This window comes from Chaetura pelagica, unplaced genomic scaffold, assembly GCF_000747805.2.
Source record: "Chaetura pelagica isolate M959 unplaced genomic scaffold, ChaPel_1.0 scaffold117, whole genome shotgun sequence".
NCBI classification, from domain to species: Eukaryota; Metazoa; Chordata; class Aves; order Apodiformes; family Apodidae; genus Chaetura; species Chaetura pelagica.
The window spans coordinates 7,587,689-7,597,523 of record NW_009954185.1 but is presented as its reverse complement, the minus strand read 5'-3'; the positions used below and the strand labels follow the sequence as shown (position 1 = coordinate 7,597,523).

The following is a 9,835-nucleotide window of genomic DNA, read 5'->3' as shown; positions in this document are numbered from 1 at the left end:
CCTGCTGAAAACCATTTCCATGGAAAATAAATAAACAAATTGGGAAACAAACAAACAGCACACTGAGAAAGAAAGACATGCTACAGTAGCATTACTGCTGTGTTGAGACACAATCCAGCCTCAGTATCTACCTAATTCCATGACATACTTAGTTTAGCAGACAAAACTACAAGAAAAAAGTAATCAAGTCTCATGTTTAAGAGGTTAAATAGCTCTGAGGACTCAGGTGGCATTGATCCTGAGATGGAGCAGTGTTGCTCATCCCCATATAGTAATCCATGTCCAGGTTACTAAGGGAAAAGAGTTTTCTTTCTGTGAATCTTGGCTGCTGTTGGAAGCAGGATGAAGTTGGTACAGTAAAGCCAATGTTTCTATGGGGAGACACCTCTTGACAGAAAACTGCTCAGTAAATTAAAGCTGGGGCTGAGGAAAGAGGTTGCCAGATCATGCAATACAACAGTTGTGTGTTGCTTCTGTTGTGTCCCCAAACACTGAGTGAGAGATCAGGCAGAAGGAGAGCAGAAACCTGAGACTGTCATCCTGCAAACAGCTGGGCTGTGAGGCTGTAAAAGTAACACTGCAAAATAAGGCCAAGCTCTGTCCTTGGCAATAAAAACTTGTAAGGGGAAGGAGAATCCAAAAGGTTCATAACATGTGGTTGTAGAGAAGAGCACTCAAAGCACAAGGAATATGTAATGGATGGGTCAGACAGTTTGATGGATGAATAATTTGCAAGCTAAAGTATATTCTTTTATAAAACTGTGATTCCCCCCCACCCCTGGCCCTGTTCTCTTGTTCTATTCCCTTATTTCCACCAAACACTAAAGTATATTCTTTTATAAAACTGTGATTCGCCCCACCCCTGGCCCTGTTCTCTTGTTCCATTCCCTTATTTCCACCAAACTGACAGGTATTTCCAGTATTAGCATCAAGTGTTGCTCTTTTTCTGCTCCACCACAATGTTAGAGAGCACTCTTCTGTTTATCTTGCTAAAGAAACCTGCCTCTAATCCTCCTGTGGCTTTTCCTCACCTTTACTGCTCATGAAGGACAATTGTTAGGAAAAGGGAGAGAAATTCAACCTCTGCCTCTTCACACACACATCCTAAAAATGCCTCAAAACCACAATGACAACAGAAAATTGGCCAACACTTCAATGAGGAGAACTTAAGAATTAAGGATGAAGCTTGATCTTCTGAATTCTACTTTAAAGAAGCAAGCAAAACTACAGTGAAGTAATTCCCAACTAGAGTAAGTATTTTTGACCTCACAGTGTAAGAATCCCCAGTATCTTCTGTCACAAGCTCAGTTCAACCTTGGGTTTAGTCTTCTGAGGTAACAGAGCTGTTTTTCTTTTTTTTTTCAACAGCAGCAAATGGTTCCTTGTAGACTGCTGCCCAAGAACCTCACTGCTGTGCTCCATCAGAAGGCCTAAAACTCTCCTGGAGCTGTGGCTGGAGGACATGGCTCCTGGTGTGCTCCCAGGAAGCTCCTCCTGAAGGGACTTCTTCATAAGCTGCAACTTGCCACTTCTTACAGGCCCCTTGCAGAAAACTGAAATGTGAGTTGGCCTTCTATGGGTTCAATCTCCACATGTAGACACAGTCAAACTGTAACTCCTTTCCTTTTTTCCCTTCCCTCAATAGAGATGGAAAACACTATATTGTTGAGACCTTCTTTTTACCTGCAGTCTCACCCATTTAAAGGTGTGCATTTGAATCAACATCAGCTGATCTATTCTAACTGATGAGTATTACACCAGACTTCAATAGGCTTGTCTCTGAAGAGAGTGAGGTGTAGTGTCAACGCTATGGTGTATATTCCTACTTTAACTACAAGGGTTCAAAGTGATCCAAGTTTGCTTTATAGGAAAAAAATCTGAATTATTAAACCAACTCTAGCCTGAAGAAAGTGTGCAGTATACAGGGAAAATAAGGGGCATGATTTAGTTAAAAGTCTAGTTTCTTTAAAAAGTGTTTAACATCCTGCTGACCTCAATGGAGTCTGAGGGTACTCTGAATCCACTTACCACATCTCTCTAGCCATGTATATGCTGCATTACAGTAATGAGATGGGTGAAATGTAAATTGACTAAGCTTTCCTATGGCTTGGTCAGACCTGGTTTCTGCGTGGATCTGAACAATTGACTTAATTTCTACAACTGTGCAGTATGAATGGAGGCAGCTGTAAAGCAAGACACTTCACAGAAAATCTGCAACCACCTAGCCAAGCTATTGCCATTCAGCTACTGCTTGAGCGTCATTAGTTGAATTAGCAGGCAAGGCATACTTTCATGCTGAAATTAATTGTTAATGCCATGTTAAGATGACTCTCAAGGTTATAATGAAAACTTCTATAAATATGAACTCTATGAGCTTGACTCTGATCCACATTTTCAGTCTCTTTACAGCAATCTGGCTTTCCACAAGGGACTCAAAACAGATGTGGCATATACTGCAAATGTAGAAGTGTACCTGACTGCAAGGGCAAGTGATGAAACAAGGCCAGTGACATTACCATTGTCATATCCAAATGGGAGCGACACACCATGCCTACACCAAGACTCCCAGGTTCTTTCAAGGCTCCAATCTGTCTGTGTGCTGATGCCCCATGGGAAGGAGGGTCAGCCAACTGGAAAGCAGGCAATGTACCCCCACCACTTACAACTTAGCATGCTGAACTGAACCACTGTTTCACCCTTCTGTAGTATCCTCAGCTGTAACTTGTAACTGTTCAGTTGCTGAGACAGTCTTGTCACAGTCACCCCCAAAGTCAGTGCTTCACAAAAGCCCACCAGTCAGTACTATGCTGTCAGCTCCTGTTGGGATTATGCCTCATGATGGTGTGAAGATAGCTTTGGCAGTCTTAGGCATGTATACATGTAGGCTCCTACATTATCAGCAATTACTATGCCTTTAAAAGACAGAGTACCTCTAAGGAAGCACAGGACAAAAGCTAAGTCTCTACCACTTGGTTTGTTACCTTCTGCAAAGGAAGATACATCAATCATTTTCAGTTCAGGTAAGAATTCACCACAGTGAAGCTTGTGATGCAGCTTTGGAAGAGGGAATAGTAATGAATTAAACAGTGCTGCACATCACTGGGTGGATCACAAGCTAGTGCTGGTGCACAAGGGAACCTGACTGGCATAGGCTCTTCCTGACATCAAGTGACATAGCAGGTCTGTGTGGACATGCCTGTCCACAGAAGTGACTTGCAGGAGAAAGTTTCTACTTACAAAGCAGTATTGTCATTCTTGAATGAAGTCACCAACCACCAAATGACTATATGAGGGAATTAGGTTCAAGCCTTTACTACTAACACCCATTGTGCTCACTGCCTGACACACGTGGACAATTCATAACCAAGAAAAAAAAGACTAGACTGATTTGGATTCATGAATCCAAGTTTTTGTCCCAGCAGTAGATGGCCACAGTTGGGCAGGTTCTCTTTCTGCTTGAAGGATGTGACTGCAACATCAACACAGAGGAGGCTGTATCACAGAAACATGACTGCTAGCTTTAAATGCTGCAACAGATGAAAGGACTGAGATAGCTCAGTGTGAGTTACATATCCAGACTCTGGAGTTTACGAATAGCTTGGGTTGCTGTCACAGTGATGTTTAATGAAGAAAAAACCCACGGAAGTGCCAGACTGACCAGTAGTGCAGAGTATTGATTCTTGCAATTTTAAGCTGGATAATGATTTTTTTTAAGAAATTGGAATGTGTAAATGTGAGCCATTATAAGGGAAGGTGTTACAAGTCACTAGAATCTGGAAGTAAATTTAACTTTCAGTTTTGAGTGGGGCACTAGTCAGCTAGTGTCTACTGATGCACTGTGCCATGACTTTATTTTCTGTGCAGTATAGTATAGCTTTCTCTTTCCAACACCTCTCACCAAACAACACCTGAAAACACCTTTCACTTTTGCATGCCCTTCCTTTATTTATTTACCTTGTTTGTCTGGACAGTGAACCTTTGGGGCAGGGACTGTAGCACAATAGAGCCTACAGATACAACTGTATTGCAAACACTAAAAATTAAATAGAAGAGGAAGCTACCTCCTTTTTGTGAGGGCAAATGGTACCAGCTGCTGCAAAAAAATTAACTTCTAAGTTGTGATTAGTTATTGGTTTTTACCCTCTTCACTATGCAGGCATAACTGTTCTTTGCCTCTTTTCCCACTTTCCCTCTCCACCACTCAGCATATGCCATTGCACAGTAACTGTGCCTGTACAGTTATTTTGTACAGACAGGAAAATGAACTAATGTGGGTGTAGCTGCATTTGCACAGAGGATTTTGCTGGTAAATCAGTTAAATTAAAAAAAAAACAAAAAACAAAACCATCCTACAACTTGACACAGTTGTAAATGTCACATTGACACATCTGGAGCAAATGAAGGCACTGTGGTTCTGGTCCTAGTGAATGAGTTGAGGAGACACCAGATGCCATTGTGCCATGTTCTTAAGTGTGGTGACTTGTGATATTTAATCTCTAAATGTCTCCTGCTAGGAACCCAATAGCTCAATCAGCTGAGCTTGTTTTTCTTATCCTCTTTTAATAGAAGCTTTTCAGCTCAACTCTAAAGTAAAAAAAATTAATAAAAAAATCAACTGATTCACACTTTTTTAAAGCACATTTGTGAAAGATTCACACAACTAACCCCTCCTGTTTTTTCCCCTCCCACACAAGTTTATGAGAAGTGATGAAGTTTTTCAAAGGGGAGGAGAATCCCCCTCCAACCTCTCTCCCCACGCAAAACAACCAAACTACTGCTCTTACAGAGCTTTGGGGTGGAAGACCTCCCTGTGCTCAGAGCTAGCACGTAGCTGACACCCAGCACAAGCACAGTTGTGTAGCTTCTAGCAGAATGTGAGTCATTCATGGCTGATGTGCTCTTAACAGGGGACTGCATTTTCATTTTTGGCCATCAGATTGTTTTTTTTTGAGAAGTCACTTACATGTGTCTGGCTACCAATCTGTGGGGTTCATGCTATGCCCCTGGACTCTCTGGATGTGTGGCACACTGAGGGCCTGAGGCAGGTGGGAAGCAGAGATGGAGGCAGATCTCTTTCATGACTGTGGCAGGGTAAGAATCTTGGCTGTCTTCATTCCAACAGCAGTTGATAGTTTTGTGGGCCAAACCAACAGAGTGGTAGACAATGTGCCTCTAAACATTTTAAACATTACCTGGCTTTTCCTCAGACTCCTGAAGGGGAAGAAACAAATCTGGCAGCTCATGAAGTCAAACACACAGTCCAGTTGCTAAGGTAACCCAGCTGGTAAGAACCACATACCAAAAGACACCAATAAGCACGAGACTCCACCTGCCTTTATATTCCCCCCCAGCCAAATGCAGAGCAGAATGAAAAGCAATAGGCAAGGTGGGGCTCTGCAGAAGAACAGTAATTCTCATCCTTCCAAGCTGCTTGCACAAATGGGATAGGTCTGCCTCAAGCACACACAGAATGAACCTGGAGCTTAATGGGTTTTACTGGATTCAAATTCCAAGAGTACAGGAAGCCCTTGATAGGGAGTCCAACTGCACCTAGCACTGCTCCCTGGCACCTTGCCTTACCCAACCATGTAGCTGTTTCATTAGAACCTGTGCTGGGCAGGGCTTGAGTAAAGGGGTAGTTATAGCTATATCCCAAAGTTTCAAGACCAGTGTTTGCTGTGGATTAGTGAATAAACCTTTTGGTTTCAGAGAGCTAGTACAGCAAAAGACACAGAGGTGGAAATCTCAGGGACCTGTTCAGCAACGTGTTTCCCCTCACAAGAAACATCCAGAATTGTATTAGTCACTTTTAAGTAACTGAATCAAAAGTAAGGTGAATTCCATCATATTGTTAGATTAATTAGCCTGTTTCTAAGCCAACTTCTATGTGATAAAAGTCAGGATGAAACCTGCCCTCTTGTAGTTGGATAATCCCACAGGGACTCCTGTGTCTTCCTTTAGGCAACCAGCAGGTTTCTGGTGAGACCTAATAGGTCAGTTCCCATTTTCCTTCATACTAACAAGCTGAGGTGGACCTGGATATCTGAAAAAAGGACATTTTTCACACCTAAACCTTGGTGATTAAAGCCTGCCCTGGTTGAACTCATCGGCAGAAGTCCCAGGAAAGCCATGGAGGTGGAACTTCACAATGGCTGGAGGGTTTCTGGTGGCTGTGGTTCCACGAGGGCTGCAGTGCCAGCCTCAGCCATGGCCCACCATGAGTGCCTGCCAGTGCAATAACTCCTGCCTCTCCTTGTGCCTTGAGGAAGTACCTTTTTATGACATGTTAAAAGTCCTAAAATGTTTGATAACAAAACCCTCCCATCAGAGGTGAATGGGCAGTGGAATTTCCGTTCTGCAGAAGACCTAATTTCAGGCACCTCTTTTGATTGAAACTGCAACTGTGTTAAAAAGGAAAAAAAAAAAAAAAAGGAAAAAAAAAAGTACATTATTTTTCCCCATAGAGTGAAATTATTGGAGACTGACCGGGAGGACACAGACTCCAAGACAGGCTATTAAAAAAATTCACAACTAAAAGTAAGCCAGATAGGCTGCCTGCTTGTCTTAAGTCCAAGCTAGGAGCTAATAACAAACACCGTTGCTGCTTTGAATTATCAGTTCCAGTGGGGAAAATTGTCCATTACTCCGCTGTGCTAAACTCCCCTTCTGAGGTATTTTTAATATTTTAAGTGCTGTCATAGCTAGATGTCTATTGATGCCTGAGTTAGTTAGCTTAACCCCTGTCTGCTGTATTTACAGGGAATGCAAGTCTGCCTTTGGTTCATCCCAAAATAATGACCTCTCGTTCTGATGAAGTTAGGGAGAAAACCTGGTGTTGAGAAGATAGCTAAATATAATTTTTAAAATCAACTCTAGCCATTGATGAATAATATATGGGACTTTAATGAATAACATAAAGATACTTTATGCCTCTTGCTTTGCTAGAGAAGTGTAAAATGGCCTTAGAGGAAAGGAGAAGATTCTCAATTTGAAATTCTTTGCTGTAAAAGGCAAAGTGCTTTACCAGTAACATTAATATTTTGAGAAACGATATTACATTAAAAGGTAGGAAAGATTAGTCAGCTGGTGAGCAGAGGTCATTATTTTGTCTGGCAGGAAGTCCAGAGCTCTATTGATCGACATCCTGAAAACACAGTATTTGTGTATAGCAGCAAGCAAAACCATTGTTTTCTTTCTCAGCATTAAGTAATTGCATGCTGCATTTAAAAACAGACTCTATCTACAAGTAAACAGGTTTATGAAGCTGAGGTATCTGAAGTCAACGAATAATTCCTTTTACAATTTAAAATATCTGAGCTGGGAATAAAACATGTTTTGGAGCTCAGCCCAATGTTTTAGTTAGCAGCCCACGGGGCTTCCCTGGTAGTTGCTCCTCGTTGCTGCCTCCCCTGAAAATCACCTGCACACAGGCCAGTAGAAAGTCAAGGCTCTCTTCTCACCAGTGTAAACAGATAAGTATTTAGCTCTGGCACTGGACTACTAGTATATCTTTTCATAATCCAACTCCATCAGCCTTTCTCATCCACAAAATGGAAAAAATGCCAGTGAATTTTAAAAAGCTCTTTTTAGCAATACCTCTATATTGATGTATGTTTGCAGTTTTAAGAGATAAGCATTAATAATTTTCATGGTCTCTCTCAAATTGAAGTGGTGAGCTATGGTTGGTCAAAAGCCTCAATTGAACTATAGAAGTGCCAGTGACGATAAGGACACTCAGGTGGAAAATAGCTTTATGCTGACAAAAAAGAAATGCTCTTGAAACAAAATCACTTAATGGCAAGAGCTCTAAATTGAAGGCTGTGAGATGAGGGGAAGCAGGGAGAAAGGTGTGTGCTTTCTTCTAGGCAGCCTACGTATGATGCCACTGAATCCATTAGCACTGATGAAGTTGACTTCAGGTATTAAAGATGGGCATTCACATTTTTGGTAGTAAACTGGGTTTTGTAACCTTTAAATTGGCTGTGAGCCCTTTAAAGGGTCCAGCTAGAGTTTATGTGTAATTACAACCTAACCAGAATAGCACTAGCTGGTGTCTGTAGAGCAACTGAGGCTTGCTGGTGTTTGCAATTAAAGGCCATGGGGTACTGATGGAAGTACACTGGCAGGTTTACTGGTAGAAATCTAAGATGCTAGCAACTGCCAGATATGTAATCCCCTGACCCTTAGCCACAAAGCACTGCCCTCATCTGAACTGACAGCCTGAGTCCATCTCAGGTCTTTTTGGCATGAAATACTTCACTAGCTCTTTAAGACATGCCACCCATGCTGGTGGGTCTAAGCAAAGCCATGAGACTTCAAGTGAAAGCTGCTAAGCATGCAAATATAGCCTGTGTATAACACTTTAAATGGCTACGCTTATGTGCCAAGCAACGGGGTCAGGCTCAAATATCCATGGACTTGGGCTCTGTTGCCCTGCAAACAACATACAGATGGAAAGGATGTGGGAGTATGAGTTATAGTCCTGGTGTCACAACATGCAGAAATCAAAGATTCCCAAAGATATCAAAGACTATGTAAGAGAACTCCTGGGTTTAAGTTAAAAAATTACACCACTGCCTGCTCCCCATATTTTATCTTACATTCTTTTCAGTCTAAGTGTCGCTCTCCGAGAACATTTCCTTCTGAAAAATGAAAATTAACAACCTCTCTGATCTTCCAATAGTACTTTATGGAAAGGAAATCTCCGATGATGTAGCTAGCAGGGTATCTTCTCTGCCATAACACTAAGTGTATTTCTTAACTTCCTGAGAATAGTATGTGTAATAACAATTTAAAAGGAGAGAGACAAGTGTCAGCCACGCAAAAAATGTCAAAAGATTAATTTCTGTAACCCATCTATGATGTGGAAGGATCATGGCCCTTGTTGTGCTTGGTGTTCGACTATATGGTGAGATTACCAATTGAATTTAAAGTGGTAAGTCTTAAGAAAATAGAAAAGTCTTAAGAAAATAGAAAATCTTCCTCATTAAAACTGAGGCAGCACCACATGTGTAACAAATTTAAGGCACGTAAGGACAAAAGAGAACAAGGTGTTTTAAAATATACCTCCGTGGACATGTGTCATGCCCCATAGGAGGTGGGTGTCACATTAGCTTGCTGCTGACATAAATGCATGGAATGTTTTTGGGTGTGGTGTGTATTTACATCTCTCAAAAGAAATTGGTTACTGGGGCATTCAGCACATTTTTGAAGTGGTTAGATTACCCTTCCCCCTCTCCCTATCTATTTACAGTTCCCTTTCAAGTACAAACAACATTTTCTGTAACCTCAGCTTCCTGATTCAGCTGTTGTGATGTCAGTTATTTACGAGAATGAAAGTGAGACAATGCCTGTGGTTTGCATGGGACAAAGGCAACCTTGTTTCCATAAAAAGGGACAATCCTACTGTGAGAAGCACAGGGAAGCCTACGAAGTAGGACTCTGAGGTGATAACTCATTAGTCCCACCATGTCCATAATAGTCAGCCTGACACTGTATTATTACAAAGGCCACTGACAAGAGGGTTTTTTTTTCCTTTCCATCAGACTGGATACTAATGTGAATGCAACTCTTGGAAAATTATCTCTCTGCAGGACAAAGCTTTGAAGAGAGCTGTCTTGGGAAAGCAATGGATTGCTAGCAGGTAGAGAGGCAGTGAGTGTCAGGACACAAATGTTTCAACACCAATTACGCATTCTGTGGTCACAAGCAAGTCATTCTGCACCTCTGTTTACCTGCCATGAAACTGTTTTAATCATATTTAACTGTCTGAACCGCAGATGTGGTGAAATTTGCAGAATGCCAGTAAATTCTTGAGGTCACAGAGCAGCAAAAG

General features: G+C 41.7%; 1 protein-coding gene across 1 annotated transcript in view; it reads right to left on the bottom strand.

Annotated features, from left to right (window-relative positions):
• Positions 1-9,835, bottom strand: part of ETV6 (ets variant 6) — a 165,183-nt gene that overhangs the window by 13,957 nt on the left and 141,391 nt on the right. The gene's annotated exons all lie outside the window — the stretch shown is intronic.